Source organism: Pelobates fuscus, chromosome 11, assembly GCF_036172605.1.
Source record: "Pelobates fuscus isolate aPelFus1 chromosome 11, aPelFus1.pri, whole genome shotgun sequence".
Taxonomy (NCBI): domain Eukaryota; kingdom Metazoa; phylum Chordata; class Amphibia; order Anura; family Pelobatidae; genus Pelobates; species Pelobates fuscus.
Genome location: NC_086327.1, coordinates 131,521,722 through 131,545,871, shown reverse-complemented (window position 1 = coordinate 131,545,871; position 24,150 = coordinate 131,521,722). Strand labels below are relative to the sequence as shown.

Below are 24,150 nucleotides of genomic sequence, written 5' to 3'. Positions count from 1 at the left end.
CCCAGAACGAATCTCTCTTGTTACAACTTCAATTATAGCTTTCTACATTTCCCTAACACTTGCAAACACCAATGTGTTAGATTGCATGTATATAGGAAGCTGCTTACTCCAATTAAACCAACAGCGAAGTAATTAAAGATACAGTACCTGTATTTACCTATATTAAAAAATACAATTCCTATATTATTCTCTAATTTTCCTAATCATCAAATTAAGTCCTAAGAAATCTGCAGTTGCGCTCCATATCAATCTATGTAAACGTGACAAGTATGTACAATAATAGTCCTCACCCCAACCAACTACTTCCTCTTTCTTTGCTGCTCCACATCAAGCACAGGTCAGAGTACCACTGCCTCCTGCTCTTAGTGGGTGGCATTGGTGATCATATATATTATTGGTTTGTGCCTTTATTGTAATTGTTTCTTGGCTAGTGCCTAGTTTTTTGGCATTACCTTTATTCTAAGTTTTCTTTTTTTACTGTTTTTTCCTCATATCTGTTTATCCTATCTACTTAGTTTTTTCTGTTATCATCCTTTGGCCAGGTATCGCGGGAGACGGCCTCCTTGCCGCCTCCTCCGATTCCCCATGCGCCGGGGCAGCGGAGAAAGTCTCTGGTAGCCCTTTGTGCCACCTCGTAGTCCCCGTTTTCCGGACCCGTTTTCCGGGACCATCCTACATTCGGCGGATTGGTCTCGAGAAGACACCTTCCGTCAATTTTATTTCAGACTGGCTGTTCATGCTTCGTTGGCCTTGTTGGCTGAGCGTTAAAACAGCAAATATGAAGCCTCCTGTCATGTTATAAAATTGTAGATTATGCTAGCTTTAGTGTACCTATAATCTTAATTTTATTAATAACAGGAGGCGAATATTTCCCTCCCAGTTTCCTTACCCTACCCTTGTTCTGTTTTGTCGGCTGAGGTAGGTATATCAGGTAATTAGGCCGTTTTGTGGGCTTTCTATTCTGTCGCAGATTTGTTTTTTGTATACTTCTGGAATGTTCGAGTGGAATTCCTGTTGGTTTTAGTGATGTTTAACCATTTTCTGGGTGGCTGCATGTTTTTCTAAGTACACTTCGTTCATTAACCGATTTTTACGATTCTGTTTATCTCGTTTCAGTTTAAAGTTTTATCTCTGATACCACATTGGAATTCCTTCTACGGATAGCACTATAGCACTCCTCAGTTAGATCCAATTTTCTTCTGAGAATACAGTTATATTGTTGCGTTTGTACCGTTGCTTGTTTTGTCGCAGCTTGTAAGTAAAGAGAGACTTAAGCAAATATTTGCCTCCTGTCATTAATAAAATTAAGATTATAGGTACACTAAAGCTAGCATAATATACAATTTTCAGTATAAATGTTTAAAGGGACATGTATCACTTTGAGAGAAAAGCCTCATTCACAAGCTTTAGCATTAAAGGGACACTGTAGTCACCAGAACAACTACAGCTTTTTGAATTTGTTCTGGTGAGTAGAATCATTACCTTCAGGCTTTTTGCTGTAAAATCTGTCTTTTCAGAGAAAATGCAGTGTTTAAATTACAGCCTAGAGATAACTTCACTGGCCACTCCTCAGATAGCTGTTAGAGATCCTTCCTGGGTCATGGCTGCCTAAATTGCATCCAAACATTCAGTATCTCCTCCCTCTGCATGCAGACACTGAACTTTCCTCATAGAGATTAATTGATTCAATTCATCTCTATGAGGAGATGCTGATTGGCCAGGGCTGTGTTTGAATCATGCTGGCTCTGCCCCTGATCTGCCTCCTTGTCAGTCTCAGCCAATCCTATGGAGAAGCATTGTGATTGAATTAGGCTACCACTTCTGATGATGTCACCAGACTGCTTGTTATTTTTTTTTTAGGCAAACAGCATGCAGAGATACAGCTCCAGGCTTGAATACAGTAAGATTTTGCTATATTTATGGAGGCATGAGGGACCCAGGGGGGCTAGATGGTGGTGTTAACACTATAGGGTCAGGAATACATGTTTGTGTTCCTGACCCTGTAGTGATCCTTTAAACAAGACAGTTGCCTTATACTGCAGGCTGGAAAAAATGCAGGTAAATATTATGTTTTTCTTCGTATTTACCTGCTTCTTTTTTTCTTATGCTTTCTACACCCACTCCAGGGGAGGCACTGATCTAACCAATCAGTGTCCTATCCCCAGGAATGCTGGACACATATTTGCACACGCAGAGTTGGAAGATCTCTTCACCTTGCAACATCCTGGGAAGAAGAGAGGGAGTCTGATCACATGCTGGCAGGGGAAGAAGAGAGGGAGTCTAATCAGTGTGATCATACAGTGTAGGTGTTAGGTTTATCTCTCCTGCCGTCATTAATGGACATGTCTGAAACGGATATGGGAGGGTCAAAGGGGGCAAGGGTGAATAAACTGTGCTAGCTTAGAGGTGTGCCCAACAACGCATTCTGATCAATTTTATAGTAAGTTTATAAATGTTTATTAAAAAATTTTCAAAGCTGGTCCTTGCTTTATTTTGGTTAGTTGTAACAGAGCTTCCTGTACCCCGGTTGGGTACCTCCGCCGACGGATGCTCCCAGTGCTCACAGAGGAATCTGAGCACTTCTCCAGACACCATAAGTACTGCAGACTCCACAACCGCCACAGCTTGGTTGGGGTCTTGCCGTCTCCTACCCACCCTGGACCTACGACAAGGCTCCAGGTTCCAGTTGGTGAACCTCTCTTCCTCCAGAGAGTCAAGCAGGAATAGCTCTTACAAGAGCTCAGAGAATCCAAGGGAGTATAATGATTATAGAAATCCCTTGTAGTGATATAGCAGTTTTCCCCAATAAGAGACAAGACTCTAGATTGAGGGTGAAGTAAGTCTGTTTAATGGAAGCCACAGCTGGCCTTTTATTCAGGTTTCCCAACAAGAGTGACACCCAGGTGGACCCTATTGGGCACAGGGACACAAAGTGTACAAACCAATGAAAACAATGTGACAATGAATGACACTCCCACATACCTCCCCTCTGCCTGTGATATAATTAAGGCAGATAATGTATTAACTTAATTATCCCCAGGCAGAAAAAACAAATTTTACAAAGTCCAATAGGTACCGCAAAATAAAACATATCACATGATAGCCCTGATCTGGGTGAACAATATATCCACAAATCACCCAGATCGGTTCAGGGGTTCAGGAATTTCCTGGAGCTCATAGTTTTGACCCACCGTGCATATGGTCCCATGACCAAAACAGTTCCAGAGAACTAGGGCTCACGGTCAGCCTCTCTGTCTGTAGTAAAAAAGTACATACTTCACATGAACAGAGCCTTTTAAAGTGCATTGGGCAAGGTATATTACAGGGCCCATAGTCCTGATGCAAGAGGTGGGCCAGCAGGCTCCTCCATAAGCCAGTGACAAGGTCACTTTTGTCACATTAGTATATTTGTTAAAAGAGTTTGCTTGCTGATTTAAAAACGTAGTTAACTGTTGCTGCATCACCCAGTATTCTTAGCAAGCAGGTCACATTCTGGGAGTGTGGCTTATTATGATGTGACTAACTTAAAGGGACACTACAGCCACCAAAACAACTTCATCTTAATTCATCAGTTTTGGTTTATAGTTCATGCCCCTGTAGCCTCACTGCTCAATTATTTGCCATTTAGGAGTTACATCACTTTGTTTATACAGCTTTAGTCACAACTCCATGCATTTGACTTGCACAGCCTTCATAAACACTTCCTGTAATAGTCATCTAATGTTTAAACTTCCTTTATTGAAAATTATGCTTAATTTAGAATTCCTTGTCTCCTCCACTGTTGATAGATTGCTAGATCTTGCAGGAGCCAACTGTGTGTGATTAAAGTTCATTTTACAGAGCAGGCGATAAAAACTTTGAAAGTAAGTTACCATCTGATTGAAAATGAAACCATATATTTCTCATGTTAGTCACAGCTAGGGTTGCATAAATAGAATCAAAAGTGGTTTAATTTCTAAATGACAGATAATTGAGCAGTAAGACTGCAGGGGCATGATCTACACACCAAAACTGAATAAACTAAAGTTGTTTTGGTGACTATAGTGCTCCTTGCAAAGCCAGTTGTGTGTAGGTGGTTTCTGAGGGCAGCAATGGAACTAAGCTCTTGAACATCCTGCGGTTTAACACAGGAATTAGTTGTGATAAGAACCATACAATGCTTAATGTCCCTTTACGAGTGTACATTATCTTTATTAGGAAAACAATGAGACATCACAAGTCACACCTTAAATGTCACATTAGGCAAGAATGAGCGACAGTGATTTCACCACAAGATCTCTTGAAGGATTTCCATACTATTGCGTAAACAGTGAAGAATCAGACTCACGGTACCTGGGGTGAAACGAATTAGACAGAAAGCCTGAACCCCCATATCCAGCCGCCTATGGAACAGAGATACACATTATAAAATAATACACGCAAGCCAAGAATCAGGTAGAAAACCTGAACCCCAATATCCAGCCACCCATGGAATAGAGATAAACATTATAAAAATAATACACCAGGCTCAGAATCAAATAGAAAGCCTGAACCCCAATATCCAGCCGCCCATGGAATAGAGATACACATTATAAAAATAATACACCAGGCTCAGAATCAAATAGAAAGCCTGAACCCCAATATCCAGCCGCCCATGGAATAGAGATACACATTATAAAAATAATACACCAGGCTCAGAATCAAATAGAAAGTCTGAACCCCAATATCCAGCCGCCCATGGAATAAAGATACACATTATAAAAATAATACACCAGGCTCAGAATCAAATAGAAAGTCTGAACCCCAATATCCAGCCGCCCATGGAATAAAGATACACATTATAAAAATAATACACCAGGCTCAGAATCAAATAGAAAGTCTGAACCCCAATATCCAGCCGCCCATGGAATAAAGATACACATTATAAAAATAATACACCAGGCTCAGAATCAAATAGAAAGTCTGAAGCCCAATATCCAGCCGCCCATGGAATAAAGATACACATTATAAAAATAATACACCAGGCTCAGAATCAAATAGAAAGTCTGAACCCCAATATCCAGCTGCCCATGGAATAAGGATACACATTATAAGATAATACACGCAGGCTCAGAATCAGATAGAAAGCCTGAACCCCAATATCCAGCCGCCCATGGAATAAAGATACACATTATAAGACAATACACGCAGGCTCAGAATTAGATAGAAAGCCTGAACCCCAATATCCAGCCGCCCATGGAATAAAGATACACATTATAAGATAATACACGCAGACCCAGAATTAGATAGAAAGCCTGAACCCCAATATCCAGCCACACATGGAATAAAGATACACATTATAAGATAATACACGCAGACCCAGAATTAGATAGAAAGCCTGAACCCCAATATCCAGCCACACATGGAATAAAGATACACATTATAAGATAATACACGCAGGCTCAGAATTAGATAGAAAGCCTGAACCCCAATATCCAGCCGCCCATGGAATAAAGATACACATTATACAGATAATACATGCAGGCCCAGAATTAGATAGAAAGCCTGAACCCCAATACCCAGCCGACCATGGAATAAAGATACACATTATACAGATAATACACGCAGGCTCAGAATTAGATAAAAAGCCTGAACCCCAATATCCAGCCGCCCATGGAATAAAGATACACATTATACAGATAATACATGCAGGCCCAGAATTAGATAGAAAGCCTGAACCCCAATACCCAGCCGACCATGGAATAAAGATACACATTATACAGATAATACACGCAGGCTCAGAATTAGATAAAAAGCCTGAACCCCAATATCCAGCCGCCCATGGAATAAAGATACACATTATACAGATAATACACGCAGGCCCAGAATTAGATAGAAAGCCTGAACCCCAATATCCAGCCGCCCATGGAATAAAGATACACATTATAAAAATAATACACGCAGGCCCAGAATTAGATAGAAAGCCTGAACCCCAATATCCAGCCGCCCATGGAATAAAGATACACATTATAAGATAATACACGCAGGACCAGAATTAGATAGAAAGCCTGAACCCCATATCCAGCCGCCCATGGAATAAAGATACACATTATACAGATAATACACGCAGGTCCAGAATTAGATAGAAAGCCTGAACCCCAATATCCAGCCGCCCATTGAATAAAGATACACATTATACAGATAATACACGCAGGCCCAGAATTAGATAGAAAGCCTGAACCCCAATATCCAGCCGCCCATGGAATAAAGATACACATTATAAGATAATACACGCAGGCCCAGAATTAGATAGAAAGCCTGAACCCCAATATCCAGCCGCCCATGGAATAAAGATACACATTATAAGATAATACACGCAGGTCCAGAATTAGATAGAAAGCCTGAACCCCCATATCCAGGCGCCCATGGAATAAAGATACACACTATACAGATAATACACGCAGGCCCAGAATTAGATAGAAAGCCTGAACCCCAATATCCAGCCGCCCATTGAATAAAGATACACATTATACAGATAATACACGCAGGTCCAGAATTAGATAGAAAGCCTGAACCCCCATTGGTTACACTGTAATGCACCCAGAAGGTCCCATATTGCTAATCTATAAACATGAGGAAACCCCATTATTTTTAGCAGTCACACTAATCCCACACTCCAGGATCTCATCACAGCCCACGATGTTAACTCGGTATCTCTGTGCACCTTCTGGCTGCCTCTGTGGTTTATATCAAAGCAAAGTACATTTTACATCTGTATAAACAGCACTTGCTCTACTGAACATAAGACATATGTTTAATTAATACACATTCTGAGCCTCTCGTTACAATGCTCACCTACTGAGACACTTTACTCTGGCACATTCCATATTAAGGTAAACAGCTGAACAAACGCACAATAAAATTATATCCACACAGATACCGTCAGGAGGACACAGTCACATTGCTACAGAACATACAGTAATATCTTACTTATAATATACCCCCCATAAAATACAAATATCCCCTTGTACGGCCCACTACATATCAAGAGAATATAAATATCCCCTCGTACGGCCTACTTCATATCTAGAGAATACAAATATCCCTTCGTACGCCCACTTCATTTCTAGAGAATACAAATATCCCCTCGTACGGCCCACTTCATTTCTAGAGAATACAAATATCCCATCGTACGGCCCACTTCATTTCTAGAAAATACAAATATACCCTCGTACGGCCCAATTCATATCTAGAGAATACAAATATCCCCTCGTACAGCCCACTTCATATCTAGAGAATATAAATATCCCTCGTACAGCCCACTTCATATCTAGAGAATACAAATATCCCTTCGTACAGCCCACTTCATATCTAGAGAATATAAATATCCCCTCGTACAGCCCACTTCATATCTAGAGAATACAAATATCCCCTCGTACGGCCCACTTCATATCTAGAGAATACAAATATCCCTTCGTACAGCCCACTTCATACCTAGAGAATATAAATATCCCTCGTACAGCCCACTTCATATCTAGAGAATACAAATATCCCTTCGTACAGCCCACTTCATATCTAGAGAATATAAATATCCCCTCGTACAGCCCACTTCATATCTAGAGAAAATGATTCCCCCCCCCACACAGCCCACTTGATATCTAGAGAATTTAATTCTTCCCTCGTACAACCCACTTTATATCTAGAGAAAATAAATCTCCCCCCCCCCAACAGCCCACTTTATATCTAGAGAAAATAAATCTCCCCCCCCACAGCCCACTTTATATCTAGAGAATATAAATCTCATAAATAACCCCTCGTACAACCCACTTTATATCTAGAGAAAAATAAACCCCCCCCCTCCACAGCCCACTTTATATTTAGAGAATATAAATCTCGCCCACTTTATAGCTAGATAATATACATCACCGCCTCGTACAGCCCACTTTATATCTAGATAATATACATTACCGCCTCGTACAGCCCACTTTATATCTAGATAATATACATTACCGCCTCGTACAGCCCACTTTATATCTAGATAATATACATCACCGCTTCGTACAGCCCACTTTATATCTAGATAATATACATTACCGCCTCGTACAGCCCACTTTATATCGCGGTAATATACATTACCGCCTTGTACAGCCCACTTTATATCTAGATAATATACATTACCGCCTCATACAGCCCACTTTATATCTAGATAATATACATCACCGCCTCGTACAGCCCACTTTATATCTAGATAATATACATTACCGCCTCGTACAGCCCACTTTATATCTAGATAATATACATCACCGCTTCGTACAGCCCACTTTATATCTAGATAATATACATTACCGCCTCGTACAGCCCACTTTATATCGCGGTAATATACATTACCGCCTTGTACAGCCCACTTTATATCTAGATAATATACATTACCGCCTCATACAGCCCACTTTATATCTAGATAATATACATCACCGCCTCGTACAGCCCACTTTATATCTAGATAATATACATCACCGCTTCGTACAGCCCACTTTATATCTAGATAATATACATCACCGCCTCGTACAGCCCACTTTATATCTAGATAATATACATCACCGCCTCGTACAGCCCACTTTATATCTAGATAATATACATCACCGCCTCATACAGCCCACTTTATATCTAGATAATATACATCACCGCCTCATACAGCCCACTTTATAGCTAGATAATATACATCACCGCCTTATACAGCCCACTTTATATCTAGATAATATACATCACCGCCTCGTACAGCCCACTTTATATCTAGATAATATACATCACCGCTTCGTACAGCCCACTTTATATCTAGATAATATACATCACCGCCTCATACAGCCCACTTTATATCTAGATAATATACATCACCGCCTCATACAGCCCACTTTATATCTAGATAATATACGTCACCGCCTCATACAGACCACTTTATAGCTAGATAATATACATCACCGCCTCGTACAGCCCACTTTATATCTAGATAATATACATCACCGCCTCGTACAGCCCACTTTATATCTAGATAATATACATCACCGCTTCGTACAGCCCACTTTATATCTAGATAATATACATCACCGCCTCATACAGCCCACTTTATATCTAGATAATATACATCACCGCCTCATACAGCCCACTTTATATCTAGATAATATACGTCACCGCCTCATACAGCCCACTTTATAGCTAGATAATATACATCACCGCCTCGTACAGCCCACTTTATATCTAGATAATATACATCACCGCCTCGTACAGCCCACTTTATATCTAGATAATATACATCACCGCCTCGTACAGCCCACTTTATATCTAGATAATATACATCACCGCCTCATACAGCCCACGTTATAGCTAGATAATATACATCACCGCCTCATACAGCCCACGTTATAGCTAGATAATATACATCACCGCCTCGTACAGCCCACTTTATATCTAGATAATATAAATCTCCCTTCGTACAGCTCACTTTATATCTAGATTTCTGATTTAAAAGTTAATCAGTAAAGTTAGAGGATCAATACATTATTAACCCTACAGTGATTAAAGGGACACTACAGTCACCAGAACAACTACAGCTTATTGTATATGTTCTGGTGAGTAGAATCATTCCCTTCAGGCTTTTTGCAGTAAAACACAGTCTTTTCAGAGAAAATGCAGTGTTTATATTACAGCCTAGGGATACCTTGACTGGCTACTCCTCAGGTGGCTGTTAGAGGTGCTTCCTGAGGCAGTGCTGCACGGTATGACTGCCATTCAGAGTCTCCACCCTCAGCATGCTGACCCTGAACGTTACTCATATAAATGCATTGATTCAATTCATATCTATGAGGAGATGCTGATTGGCCAGGGCTGTGTTTAACTTGTGCTGGCTCTGCCACTTATGTGCCTCCTTGACAAGCTCAACCAATTCTATGGGAAAGCATTGTGATTGGTTCAGAAGACAACTTATGTCAGCCAAACAGGCAGATCTGGGGTAGAACATTTTACTATATTTAGGGGAGAAGGGGGCAAGATGATGTTTTTAACACTATAGGGTAAGGAATACATGTTTGTGTTTCTGACCCTGTAGTGTTCCTTTAAACCCCATCTTCTGCGTGTCCCGTTACATCTAAATATAGTGGGATAGAAGAACTTAATCGTGATCTCTGCTCTATAAATCCAGCAGCCTGTCAAGGGTGGGTGGGGGTGGTAATAAATGCTGTTTGTTGCAGGATTAGAGGTACTTTCTGCACATTAAAAAAACACGTTTGATAAAGACAATTTATGGTGAAACGCGTTTAGTATATTTTATACTATTTTATTTTACCTTTAATTTTTATAAATAAAAGTATTTTTTTATTGGACCTTACTAATTGCTGCTGGGTTCATGAACACCTAGATCCTTGGTGGGGACATAAAACCACCTACGCCCATTGGATTGAGCAAACCTTATTTTGTTCCACTAAATGTGAGTACGTGTTTTTATTCATATTACATCTTCACTCCAATTCTACGGTTACACACTATTGTGGTTACCATCACTTTTTTATGTCTGCATTCGTAGGGACATCATCATCACTTATATCCTAGAGTGGGGATCATACCACTCCACGCTATACCTGGGGAGCCAACGTTTTTGGCTCCAAAAAATGTGAGTGCACATTTTGTACTTTGTTTTTCTAATATTTTGGTCTGTCATTGTGCACTATATTATTAAAATCCCTCTCCCCCCCCCCCCCCCCCCCCCTACATGCTTATAAGGAAATCCATTTAGAAGAAGACTGCATGCAGACTTGTGGACAGCATCATATCCCTAGGTGGGGATAATTCCACCCAAGCGTAAGTCATAGCCGCACCCAAGCTTCCATAAAGTGTGAGTGGATCGTTTTTATACTTTTCTTCATTGTATTGAACGCACTGTACTATTAGTTTTATTTTATTTTTGATCATTCTATATATCCTCAAGGACATATTAGGCGCAACAGCACCCTTCTGCTACTTTCTGCAATGTGCTGATGGCCGACAGGCACATTTCTACAATCTCCACTGAACTTTGTGCTGCTGGTGCCCCCCATTTAATGTCCTATGGACCTATTGATAAGCTGCTTCTTACTAACTGCAATGAGGATTCCCACAGGTGGCAGGGACCATAGTGCACCTGCTGGGGCTGAACTTTCACTTACCAAAGGCTAGTGGAAATTTGAGCCCTTATTTAAAGAGCAAACATCTCTCTCTCATACAGCCTACTTTATAGTCGGAGCTAGATGTGGCTATGGAATCAATGTTGAAACAGTTTCTCGTGTTGTGGAATAACATTAACGACATACTAAGTTATTTATAAAAACTGCAAATTAAGAGAGTGCGAGCTGTAAAGCGTAGAACCTCACAGCCTCATTTAGTAGCGCACAGTCAATTGACGTATAGCGGTAAATGCTTAGTTACAACATATGTTATTGTGTATGATTCGAGAATAATCTCACAGCCATTCATCATATCATGCATCATTGTGAAATTAATTAATACTTGTCACACAGCATCCATTCCTAGGGGCCACCAAACTCCTAATGTTTTCTGAATAATAATGAACAGGGATTTATCAAATACAACAGCTGCACTGTTGATGGTGCTTGGTGTGTCCCTTTAAGGTGTGTGTTAGTGTGTAATCTGTGTACTGGGTGCAGTGCGTGGTAGTGGGTATCCGGTGCAGTGTGTTAGTGTGTAGCCGGTGCACTGGGTGCAGTGTGTGTTAGTGTGTATCTGATGCACACTGTATGTTTGTGTGTATGCTGTGCTTCGGTGCCATGTGCGTAGGTGTGAAGTACACTGGGTACAATGTGTACATATGTGTAAGTGGTACACCAGGTGCACAGAGTTAGCGTACGTTTATTAGGTACAGGTCTGCGTGTCTGTATCCAGTAATGTCTCACTGTGTGTTGTCATTGTGTTAGCTCTCTCAGTATAGTGTCACTGTGTGTTGTTGTTGTGCTGCGTCATTTTTTTACCTCTCCGTCTTGTGTTACCTGTCTCAGTATAGTGTCGCTATATGCTGTTGCATTATATCATTGTGTTGCCACTCTTAGTATAGTGTCACTGTGTGTTGTTGAGTTGTGTCATTGTTTTACCGCACTCAGTATAGTATCACAATGTGTATGTATGTTACTTCTCAGTTCAGTGTCGCAGTATTGTGTAGTTGTGTTACCTGGTTCTCAGTGTCAGTGTGTAGTTGTGTATCGTTGTGTTATTGTGTAGTTGTGTTACCTGGTTCCCAGCTCAGTGTCAGTGTGTATCTGTGTGTTATTGTGTAGTTGTGTTACTTGGTTGCCAGCTCAGTGTCAGTGTGTGGTTGTGTCATTGTGTATCTGTGTGTTATTGTGTAGTTGTGTTACTTGGTTGCCAGCTCAGTGTCAGTGTGTGGTTGTGTCATTGTGTATCTGTGTGTTATTGTGTAGTTGTGTTACTTGGTTCCACGCTCAGGGTCAGTGTGTGATTGTGTATCTGTGTGTTATTGTGTAGTTGTGTTACCTGGTTCCCAGCTCAGTGTTATTGTGTATCTGTGTGTTATTGTGTAGTTGTGTTACCTGGTTCCCAGCTCAGTGTCAGTGTGTAGTTGTGTTATTGTGTATCTGTGTGTTATTGTGTAGTTTTTACCTGGTTCCCAGCTCAGTGTCAGTGTGTAGTTGTGTATCTGTGTGTTATTGTGTAGTTGTGTTACCTGGTTCCCAGCTCATTGTGTAGTTGTGTTATTGTGTATCTGTGTTACATAGTTCCCAGCTCAGTGTCATTGTGTAGTTGTGTTATTGTGTAGTTGTGTTACCTGGTTCCCAGCTCAGTGTCAGTGTGTGGTTGTGTTATTGTGTAGTTGTGTTACCTGGTTCCCAGCTCAGTGTCAGTGTGTAGTTGTGTTATTGTGTATCTGTGTGTTATTGTGTAGTTGTGTTACCTGGTTCCCAGCTCATTGTGTAGTTGTGTTATTGTGTATCTGTGTGTTATTGTGTAGTTGTGTTACCTGGTTCCCAGCTCAGTGTCAGTGTGTAGTTGTGTTATTGTGTATCTGTGTGTTATTGTGTAGTTTTTACCTGGTTCCCAGCTCAGTGTCAGTGTGTAGTTGTGTATCTGTGTGTTATTGTGTAGTTGTGTTACCTGGTTCCCAGCTCATTGTGTAGTTGTGTTATTGTGTAGTTGTGTTACCTAGTTCCCAGCTCAGTGTCATTGTGTAGTTGTGTTATTGTGTAGTTGTGTTACCTGGTTCCCAGCTCAGTGTCAGTGTGTGGTTGTGTTATTGTGTGGTTGTGTTACCTGGTTCCCAGCTCAGTGTCAGTGTGTAGTTGTGTTATTGTGTATCTGTGTGTTATTGTGTAGTTGTGTTACCTGGTTCCCAGCTCAGTGTCAGTGTGTGGTTGTGTTATTGTGTAGTTGTGTTACCTGGTTCCCAGCTCAGTGTCAGTGTGTGGTTGTGTTATTGTGTAGTTGTGTTACCTGGTTCCCAGCTCAGTGTCAGTGTGTAGTTGTGTGTTATTGTGTAGTTGTGTTACCTGGTTCCCAGCTCAGTGTCAGTAACTCCAGGTCTGGCTGCAGCTCACACTCAGCGCTCTGTACGGATCCGGGGATGGGACAAACGTCATCAAAGCTCGCACGGGCTGGATGTGATGCTCTGCTACCATCTAGTGGCTAATACACAAACTGCACATTATGACTTACTACTGACTTAACACTCACAGTGTGTCACTCTCTCTTATACTCACTCCTACTATAACGTCACTCACTGTTATACTCACTCCCACTATACCATTACGAAGACTAATTTAAGACTATGTCCTCTTGTTGTGGTAGTTTTTCTTCTTTTAAATATAGTCTCCTCCTTTACTGTGTTGATTCCCTTTATGTCTCGTCTTTCCTCCAAGCTATACATGTTAAGTTCCTTTAACCTTTCCTTGTAAGTTTTATCCTGTAATCCATGAACTCTCTCTAAAGTATTAATATCCTTCTGAAGATAGGGTCTCCAGTACTGCGTACAATACTCCAAGTGAGGTCTCACCAGTGTTCTATACAATGGCATGAGCACTTCCCTATTTCTACTGCTAATACCTCTCCCTATACAACCAAGCATTCTGCTAGCATTTCCTGCTGCTCTATTACATTGTCTGCCTACCTTTAAGTCATCAGAAATAATCACCCCTAAATCCCTTTCCTCAGATGTTGAGGTTAGGACTCTATCAAATATTCTGTACTCTGCCCTTGGGTATTTACATCCAAGATGCATTATCTTGCACTTATCCACAGTAAATGTCAATTGCCACAACTCTGACCATTTTTCTAGTTTACCTAAATCATTTTCCATTTGGCTTATCCCTCCTGGAACATCAACCCTGTTACATATCTTAGTATCATCAGCAAAAGACATACCTTACCATCAAGACCTTCTGCAATATCACTAATAAAAACATTAAAGAGAATGGGTCCAAGTACAGATCCCTGAGGTACCCCACTGGTGACAAGCCCATGCTTTGAATATACTCCACTGACTACAAACCTCTGTTGCCTGTCACTCAGCCACTGTCTTACCCATTCAACAATATTGGAATCCAAACTTAAATATTGCAGTTTATTGATCAGCCTTCTATGTTCAACAGTGTCAAAAGCCTTACTGAAATCTAGGTAAGCAATGTCTACTGCACCACCCTGATCTATTATTTTAGTTACCCAAAACATAAAAAAATCAAAAGATTAGTTTGGCATGATCTCCCTGAAGTAAACCCATGTTGTCTCTGATCTTGAAATCCATGTGTTTTTAGATGTTCAACAATCCTATCCTTCAACATGGTTTCCATTACTTCCCCACTACTGAAGTAAGGCTTACTGGCCTATAGTTGCCCGACTCCTCCCTATTACCTTTCTTGTGAATGGGCACAACATTCACTAACTTCCAATCTTCTGGGACTACTCCTGTTAACAATGATTGGTTAAATAAATCTGTTAGTGGTTTTGCTAGTACACCACTAAGCTATTTTAATAACTTTGGGTGTATTCCATCAGGCCCTTTTGACTTATTTGTCTTTTGACAGTTGAAATAGAACTTCTTCCTCTGTAAACTCACATGTAACAAATGACTCCTTTGTCCTTTTTCCTAACTGAGGCCCCTTTCCTTAATTTTAATCTGTAAATACTGAACAAAAATAAGGAGTCTCTGTTCCCACCGATATTACACAGGGATGGGGGGGAGGTGGGCTGGTTTGTCGGTCAAAGAATGAAGTTAGATATCCAATTACATGATTTCAATTTGGGTTAAATATTGTGGTGTTCTGTATAAATTACTGCATAAACTCTGGTTAAAACACATATTATGTTGTACTACATGCATTACAGATGCAATAATGATAATAGTATATGCATTACTTAAGGTTGGTTAGAGATCATTACACTAAACTGCTTTTAGACGTTAAATTCTAAGATTAATTAACCTCTGCTGATATTAATGTACGGGATAACTGTGAACAATGTCAAAAGGGGGGACAGTACTCTCTGCAGTCACCCCCTAAGCACTTACTACTTTCAGTTATACAATCTTATGTGTATGTCCTACAAAAGTACCTTATCTAGATTTCATACCCCCAGGAACCCCTAATACCCCTGGATGGGTCATCTAGGCTAAACCCCCTACTTAAGAGACCTCTTATTCTCTTATACAGGAACCAGGGCTCTTTTTTCTGCAGGTAGGTTTTGGTTCACGTCTTTTCTCTACACGGCCGTCTTTAGTTATTTCCCCTGCCCCTTAACCTAGCGGTCCGCGAGGCCAACTCCTCCACTTCGAGGTACTATACGCCCCTCGGGCCAAATCATAGTTCGTCGCCTCGCAATTATATAGAAAGGGCGACACCAGTCACTGCCAAACCCCCCCCCCCATCTACTCATGGAGAGGCAACATCCCATCACCGGTTAGGTTACCACACCCCTCACGCCAACTCATAGATAAAGCCTCTCTAGCCACTTGGCACTAGCTGGGCCTCACCTGCCACAAATCCTAGAATAATCCTTCGCCACCTGGCACTAGCTAGCCACCGGCTAAATTCCCAACCCAGGTCACCAACAATGTCTTTTATTATTTTCAGTATGTCCCTACTCCCAGACGATGGTGAGGATATTTCAATCCCTAGCACCCCGGCTAGGTCACTTACCCCGACTCGCAAGGGCAACATGGGAAGTCCCTCGTCCATGAGATCATGGACTATCCCACGCATTACGGCAGAATTACGCAAACACAGTATCCCTTTCCCAGCTACTGCCAGGAAAGCAGAACTATTTAAATTACTAAGAACCGATACCCTTAATACAGACGCAGGGGAAGGCACTAGCAGCTCTCAAGATCCGACTCTCCATGCTATGGTTGCCTCCCTAATTTCTTCTATGGGGAAGGTCAACGACAGGCTGGAAAGGCTGGAAGCCCGCAGCTCCCCCGTACAGTCTCCTGGGCCTCTCACAGAAGTAATACCGGTCATACCCACAGCAATAGCAGGTAATTCCATACCCAACAAGGCAGCCGCCCACGTTATTAATCCTGCCCACATGGTTCCGGCTAATCTTAAGAAGGACATCCTGGAAGGCAAGGATGTTAACTTGGTCTCACTGCTCATTGCCTCCCAGGATGTCGTGGAAAACCGTTCTTACGACTACGGGGACATCTCTGTGGTTTTAAAAGCCAGAGACCACAGACTCAGTAAGAAACTGACCATTCACGATTTTGTTCTAGCTTTCGGTATCTTTAGGGATATTCTGTGCATGGTTCATCCCCATAGGAGAGAGGAACTGGACCTATATATGCATAAGCTGGTGGACCTGGGTAGTAAGTATGGCGGCTATACTTTTTACGACTATCACAAGTCCTTTTCATCAAAAGTGTCAGCCACATTGTCCCAGTATGGCATCCAGATGGATTGGAGCCAACTGGACAACGAGCTGTTCCTCAGACACTTCGCGGGGCTTAGGACACCAGCTTGTGCCATATGTACGTCACCCGCTCACACAGCTTATTTGTGCCCACTCTGTCCGGACAGCGCTCCCGGCTCATCCTTACAGCATCCCCCTAAGACTGAGAAACAGACCAGAGACAAACTGGGTCATCCAGTAGTGTACCTAGGCAAATCTCAAATTTGCAATAACTTCAATGAGGGCTCCTGCGGTTACAGCGCCTGCCGCTTATTACACGTATGCTCACATTGTTTCCGGGCACATGCGAAATCTATGTGCCCAAATAAAATGTTCCAGAAACCTTATTTGTCTCCAGTGAACGTTCCTGTATTTGAACATATGCTGTCCACTCACCCCTCCAAACACCTTGTGGAATTGTTATGCACAGGTCTCGCCCAGGGTTTTCACACAGGGCTCATTTACATGCCAACAGGGGTGTTAGAGTGTCACATTTTGCAGTCAGCCACTAACAACCCTACTGCAGTCACTACCTTGCTACAACTGGAAGTGGACCAGGGATTTGTCATCGGGCCTTTTTGTAACCCCCCCCCCCCCCCCTTTTCCAGCTGGAGAACTAACCCAGCAAAAATTCTGAGAAACTAAGGCTTATCATTGACCTATCCGCACCCCACTCTTCAGCCATCCCCAGCCTAAACTCATTGATCCCATCTGAAGAGTTTTCCCTACAATACTCCACTATTGACCACGCTATTGCAGCTATCAGATAGGCAGGGCTGGGGGCCTGGCTTAGCAAGACGGATATTGTCAATGCTTTTAAATTGTTACCTATACACCCCTCTTTGTGGCACCTGCATGGCGTTAAGTGGCAAGACGCCTACTACTTTTTTACAAAACTCACTTTTTGGGCCAAGAGTAGTCCAAGGATTTTCGACACGTTCGCAGAAGCTTTGTGTTGGCTCCTCCTTAATACCTGCAGGTGCCCAAATGTGATACACTACTTGGATGATTTTCTGTTCATCGAAGCCAATGCCAACCCCCCACGTAGTCTAGACAAAGCAGTCAAGCTATTCACCTCACTTGGTGTCCCCGTGTCACCCACTAAAACCGAAGCACCAGACACAATCATAAACTTTCTGGGTATTCTGCTGGATTCATCAACAATGATGGCCAGCCTCCCTAGAATAAAGATCGATCACATCCTACACGACATTAGCCACTACATGCACAGGGGGTCTTGCAACCATAAAGAACTACAATCACTTTTGGGTTCACTAAATTTCGCCATGCGCATAATCCCCCAGGGCAGGGCTTTCATTTCTAGGCTCCTCGCCCTGTTCCCCACCTTCTCCAACGACTATGCCCGCATATCATTGGACTATCCTGCGACCGCTGACCTCCAGATGTGGTACAAATTCCTCTTGGACTGGAATGGTAGGAGCATGTTCCTCCCACTGATTGATTCACGGTCACCTGTCATTTGGACAGACGCAGCATCATCCGTGGGATATGCGGCCATTTTCGGCACGGAATGGCTCTGGGGGACCTGGTCAACAGAAACGCAGGGCATTGAGGGGTTTCACACTAACTCAGCCCTCTTTGAGGTATACCCGATAGTTGCTGCAGCTGTCACTTGGTGTAGGTTATGGAAAGGGCAGTCCGTACGCTGCTTCTCTGACAACCTGGCAATATGCCACATTATCAACAAGGGTCACTCTTCCTCCTTGGCAATTATGAACTTCCTTAGGAAACTGACATGGCTGCCAGCTACCCATCACTTCCACATTGTATGCTCTCATGTTCCCGGCATATACAATACGGCAGCTGACCAGCTATCTCGCTTTCAATTTCAGGCTTTCAGACTGTCCCTACCCTCGGCAGCTCGTGTTGCAACCCCAGCTCCAACTTTCCAAGGCCTTATCATGGAGTAGATGAACTACTTCAGCACAGCCACGCTCTCACTAAATTAGATTTATCCACCAGCACTCAACATGCATATCACAGAGCTTTTCACTTGTACAAACGATTCATGTCTGACCATCACCTAGCCAACTGGTTTGAGGTTTCTTCACTGATAGCTTTTGCATCTTTTTGCCACCTTAAACTTAAATTCTCACATAACACTATTAAGCTTTACCTCACGGGGATACACCATATGTATTGCTCCTTTCCTAACCACAAAGGGTTCTTAACCTCTTACCCCATCCGAACACTACTGAAGGGCATAGCAAAAGCAGACGGCCCAGCAACACTCAAGAGATTGGCTATTGACATTGGAATGTTCAAATCCTTGTCCAACCTACTCGACCAGGCACCATTTGAACCCAATACTAACGCGGTTATAAAAACCGCCATGTATCTAGCTTTTTATGGGTTTCTTAGACCACGAGAATTCACCATTAGTGGCCAACACCATAGCCAAGGGTGCCTCCTAACGTCGTATCTCAAGAAACACACAGACTACTACGTCCTGACCCTACCTAAGACAAGTCAGATGCAGGAACCGGTTCACATAACCTACTACCCCACAGGGAACAATTGGTGCCCGGTGAAAGCACTGGACGTTTTCTTAGCCACAACACCGACACATTCCTCGAAACCCCTACTATTGATACACGATGCAATTCTCACCACGGCAAAATTCATGCTTTACGTCCGGATGCTTATCACCAGGCTTGGTTTAAATCCTAGTAACTACTCTGGGCACTCCTTCAGAATCTGAGCAGCCTCCACGGCCTCTAGCCAAGACATACCAGCTCACGTTATTAAGACACTGGGTCGCTGGAAGTCCTCAGCTTATGCCACTTACATCCCGCACCCAGTCCAAGAGATTAGGAGGGCTTTCATTAAGATGTCTACTTAATATGTAATAATGTACTATGTTTGCTGAATAAATGGTTACCTTGCTTTTCTCTTTTTGCCCACTTTATTTACCGGCCTACAGCATACATCGGTTTCGGCACACCTCAACCGACTATTTCCTTTTATTGTATTTCTCTTCACCAGAGTATTCCATATCATATGAGAATGCCCCGAACACAACTGCAGAGTACCACAGTGGTTTCTTGAATTTAGTGCTTTTACTGACAAGCCTAATGCAATTTTCTGTTGCCTTCAGCAGTGCAACTTTTAAATTATCCCATTTCTCCTGGACTCCATTTCATTTGCCCCAGTCTGATAATGACTCCTTTACACATATTCTAATTTTAGAAAAGTCTGTTTTTTTAAAGTCTAAAACTTTTGTTTTTGTGTGGTGTGACTCAGTCAAGGTTCTTACATTAAACCACACTGACTGATGATCACTGGATCCTAAACTTTCACCTACAGTAATATCGGATACCAAATCTCCATTTGTTAGCACTAAATCTAGTATGGCCTCTTTACGAGTTGGCTCCTCAACGACTTGTTTTTTGAGACAATCCCAGTAGGGAGTTTAGAATATGTGTGCTCCTGGCACAAGTAGCTATTTTGGTTTTCCAATTCACATCAGGAAGATTAAAGTCACCCATGATAATAACTTCCCCCTTCATTGTCATTTTAGCTATTTCCTCAACTAGTAGATTATCTAACTCTGCTATTTGTCCTGGGGCATATAAATCACACCTACACAAGTCACTGTGTGATTACCAAATTCTTACGTAACCCAAACTGACTCTATGTTCACCTCACTAACTTTTATTAGGCTAGATTTTATGCTATCCTTCACATACAGGACCACCCCTCCCCCTTTCTTGCCTTCCCTGTCTTTTCTATATAAAGAGTACCCTGGTATTGCTATGTCCTAGTCATTTTTCTCATTATACCATGTCTCAGTAACAGCGACTAAATCTACATTACCAGTTGCCATTATTGCCACAAGTTCATGGATCTTATTCCCTAAGCTGCGAGCATTTGTAGACATGACAGGCTATGCTGTACAATCACAGACAGACATTACAGGCCAGGTTGTGCAGTCACAGACAACAAACAAGCAGCACAAAATAAGATACACAAGATGTTTACTTCTTAGAATCTATTCACCAGTTGGACACTCCAGTTATGTCCAAAGGGCTTAACACTATACAGTTAAACATAAAGAATTCCACATAAAACAACCACTAGGTGTATAAGTGGAGTCTGGAATAGTGTAGTTAGTATCTTATAGTAAATGGAAATATAATCCACTCTACTCTATGATCACAGATCACAGAACACATATACCTCAAGTGCAAAAATTAAATAAGTGCTAGATTTGTAAGGCTACTCCTCTACCAAGTTACAGCTGTAAATATCCATAGAAGACCTCTGAAGTAGTGCTTAAAAACGTAAGTACGTGAGCTTTATTAAAAAGTCTTGTTTTTAGCAAAGAAACTGTCCCCTTGTATACAGACAATGGATCAATCTGGAAGGTAAACATAAAATATGTTGGCGGTAGCCAGGGGAAACTGGAGGTAAGACCAAGGGTACTAGTCTTGACTTCACTAGACTAGTTACCTACAGATCAGGTAAGTGGCGGATGGGGGGCCAGCCTACAGATCAGGTAAGTGAGAAATGGGGACAGCCTACATATTAGGTAAGTGAGGCATGGGGGGGGGCAGCCTACATGTCATGTAAGTGAGGGATGGGGGGGCAGCCTACAGATCAAGCAAGTGAGACATGGGGGTGGCAGCCTACAGATCAGGTAAGTGAGGGATGGGGAGACAGCCTACAGATCAGGTAAGTGAGGCATGGAGGGGTAGCCTACAGAGCACAAAGGTAAAGTAGGAGAAGGAGCAGAAAAGAGCTGGAAAGGGCAGCAAAGAGCAGAAAGGGTCAGCAAGGAGTTTGGAGGGGCAAAAGGAGCACAAAGGTAAAGTAGGAGAAGGAACAGAAAGAAACAAAAATGAGCAGGAAGAGGCAGCATGGAGCAGGAAGGTTCAGCAATAAGCAGGAAGGGTCAGCAATAAGCAGGAAGGGTCTGCAAGAAGAAGGAAGGGTGTGCAAGGGGCAGGAAGGGACAAAAGGAGCAAAAAGGTAAATGAGCTCGAAGGGGTAAAAGGAGTACAAAGGTAAAGGAGCAGAAACAATCATAAGGAGCACAAAGGTAAAGTAGAAGAAGGATCAGAAAGGGACAGCAATGAGCTGGAAAGGGCAGCAAGGAGTAGAAAAGAGCTGGAAGGGGCAGAAGGAGCGCGAAGGTAAAGTGGGAAAAGGAGCAGAAAGGAATAGAAATGAGCAGAAAGGGACAGAAGGAGCACAAAATTAAGTAGGAGAAGGAGCAGAAAGTAGAAGGAGCAGAAAGGAACAGCAAGGAGCAGAAAGGGGCAGCAAGGAGCTGGGAGGGACAGAAATAGCACAAAGGTAAAGTAGGAGAAGGAGCAGAATGGGTCTGCAAGGAGCAGAAAGGGATCAGAAAGAGAAAGGAGCAGAAGAGCGCAAAAGAACCAGAAAGTAGCAGAAAGGTAAAGGAGCACAAGAAGCCAAGGAGGAGAGAAGACAGTGTCAGAAGAATAAGAAGACTGTGTCAAATGGAGAAGAAGAAAAGGAAATTTGAGCAAGAAGGAGAAGTGAAGTGAACCCTCCACTTCATTCTGGACACCACATCATAAGGCGTTTGAACCTGGGCCTGGCAGGGAAACTTTGGACCTTCTAATCTCCCCAGGTAAAAAAAAAATCTCAGTGTTAATGTGTTCACTTTTATTTACTGAGTGTCAGGAAGCACAGAGTGCCGGTAGGGGTGCCGCTGATTGTCTAGAGCAGTCGGCTGGCACGCTATGACAATCAGTAGCTCCCCATTCATAAATTAGTAAAACATTTTTATAAACTGGGAACTAGCTTAGAGCGTTAGCTGACTCTAGCCAATCAGCGGCACCCATGCCTGACGTCAATCTGCACTTCCTGACATTCGGTTTCAGATGCCAAATACCACTGAGCAACCTGGAGATCTGGAGCTGGAGGAAGCCTTTGGGGTTAAACCATTTGAGAGAGCTTTAACCCCTTAAAGGAAAGAGAGCATCCAGAGGACTCCTGGCAGCATAGCATTTTCATTTAGATGAAGTTGTTATCGTGACCAGAATGTTCCTTTAATTTGATTAAAGGAACACTATAGTGTCAGGAATACATACATGTATTCCTGACACCACAGTTGTTAAAACGCTATTCACCCTGGCTTTATGTGATAATGACTATGGCCCTCCCCATCATGACACTGTCAAAAAGGGGCCAAATGTGGATGTCATTGTAATTATGCCCCTCACCACCCTTCCCCCCCCCCCCCGCGGACGCCCATGCCATCACTCACTGTTATACTCACTCCTACTATACCGTCACTCACTGTTATACTCACTCCTACTATACCGTCACTCACTGTTATACGCACTCCTACTATACCATCACTCACTGTTATACTCACTCCAACTATACCGACACTCACTGTTATACTTACTCCTACTATACCGTCACTCACTGTTTTACTCACTCCTACTATACCGTCACTCACTGTTATACTCACTCCTATTATACCATCACTCACTGTTATACTCACTCCTACTATACCGTCACTCACTGTTAGAATCACTCCTACTATACCGTCACTCACTGTTTTACTCACTCCTACTATACCATCACTCACTGTTAGAATCACTCCTACTATACCATCACTCACTGTTATACGCACTCCTAATATACCATCACTCACTGTTATACTCACTCCTACTATACCGTCACTCACTGTTATACTCACTCCTACTATACCATCACTCACTGTTATACTCACTCCTACTATACCGTCACTCACTGTTATACTCACTCCTACTATACCATCACTCACTGTTAGAATCACTCCTACTATACCATCACTCACTGTTATATTCACTCCTACTATACCGTCACTCACTGTTATACTCACTCCTACTATACCATCACTCACTGTTAGAATCACTCCTACTATACCATCACTCACTGTTATATTCACTCCTACTATACCGTCACTCACTGTTATACTCACTCCTACTATACCATCACTCACTGTTAGAATCACTCCTACTATACCATCACTCACTGTTAGAATCACTCCTACTATACCGTCACTCACTGTTATACTCACTCCTACTATACCATCACTCACTGTTAGAATCACTCCTACTATACCATCACTCACTGTTAGAATCACTCCTACTATACCGTCACTCACTGTTATACTCACTCCTACTATACCATCACTCACTGTTATACTCACTCCTACTATACCATCACTCACTGTTATATTCACTCCTACTATACCATCACTCACTGTTATACTCACTC

The 24,150-nt window shown here is 42.3% G+C and overlaps 1 protein-coding gene and 1 long non-coding RNA gene across 6 annotated transcripts in view; both read right to left on the bottom strand.

The window, feature by feature from the left end:
• LOC134577734 (uncharacterized) overlaps positions 1-1,527 on the bottom strand; it is a 139,512-nt gene extending 137,985 nt beyond the window's left edge. The window contains exon 1 of the long non-coding RNA XR_010086054.1: positions 1,423-1,527. This is a non-coding gene — a long non-coding RNA (uncharacterized LOC134577734). The remainder of the gene's footprint in view (positions 1-1,422) is intronic.
• FAM118B (family with sequence similarity 118 member B) overlaps positions 1-13,573 on the bottom strand; it is a 58,702-nt gene extending 45,129 nt beyond the window's left edge. For 3 of the 5 annotated variants that reach the window (XM_063436604.1, XM_063436605.1, XM_063436606.1), the window contains exon 1: positions 13,500-13,570. The gene's annotated coding sequence lies outside the window, so the exon portion shown is untranslated. Of the gene's footprint in view, positions 1-13,499 lie in introns of all 5 variants that reach the window. The other 2 variants (XM_063436602.1, XM_063436603.1) reach the window with 1 other exon arrangement.
• Positions 13,574-24,150: the final 10,577 nt, after the last annotated feature.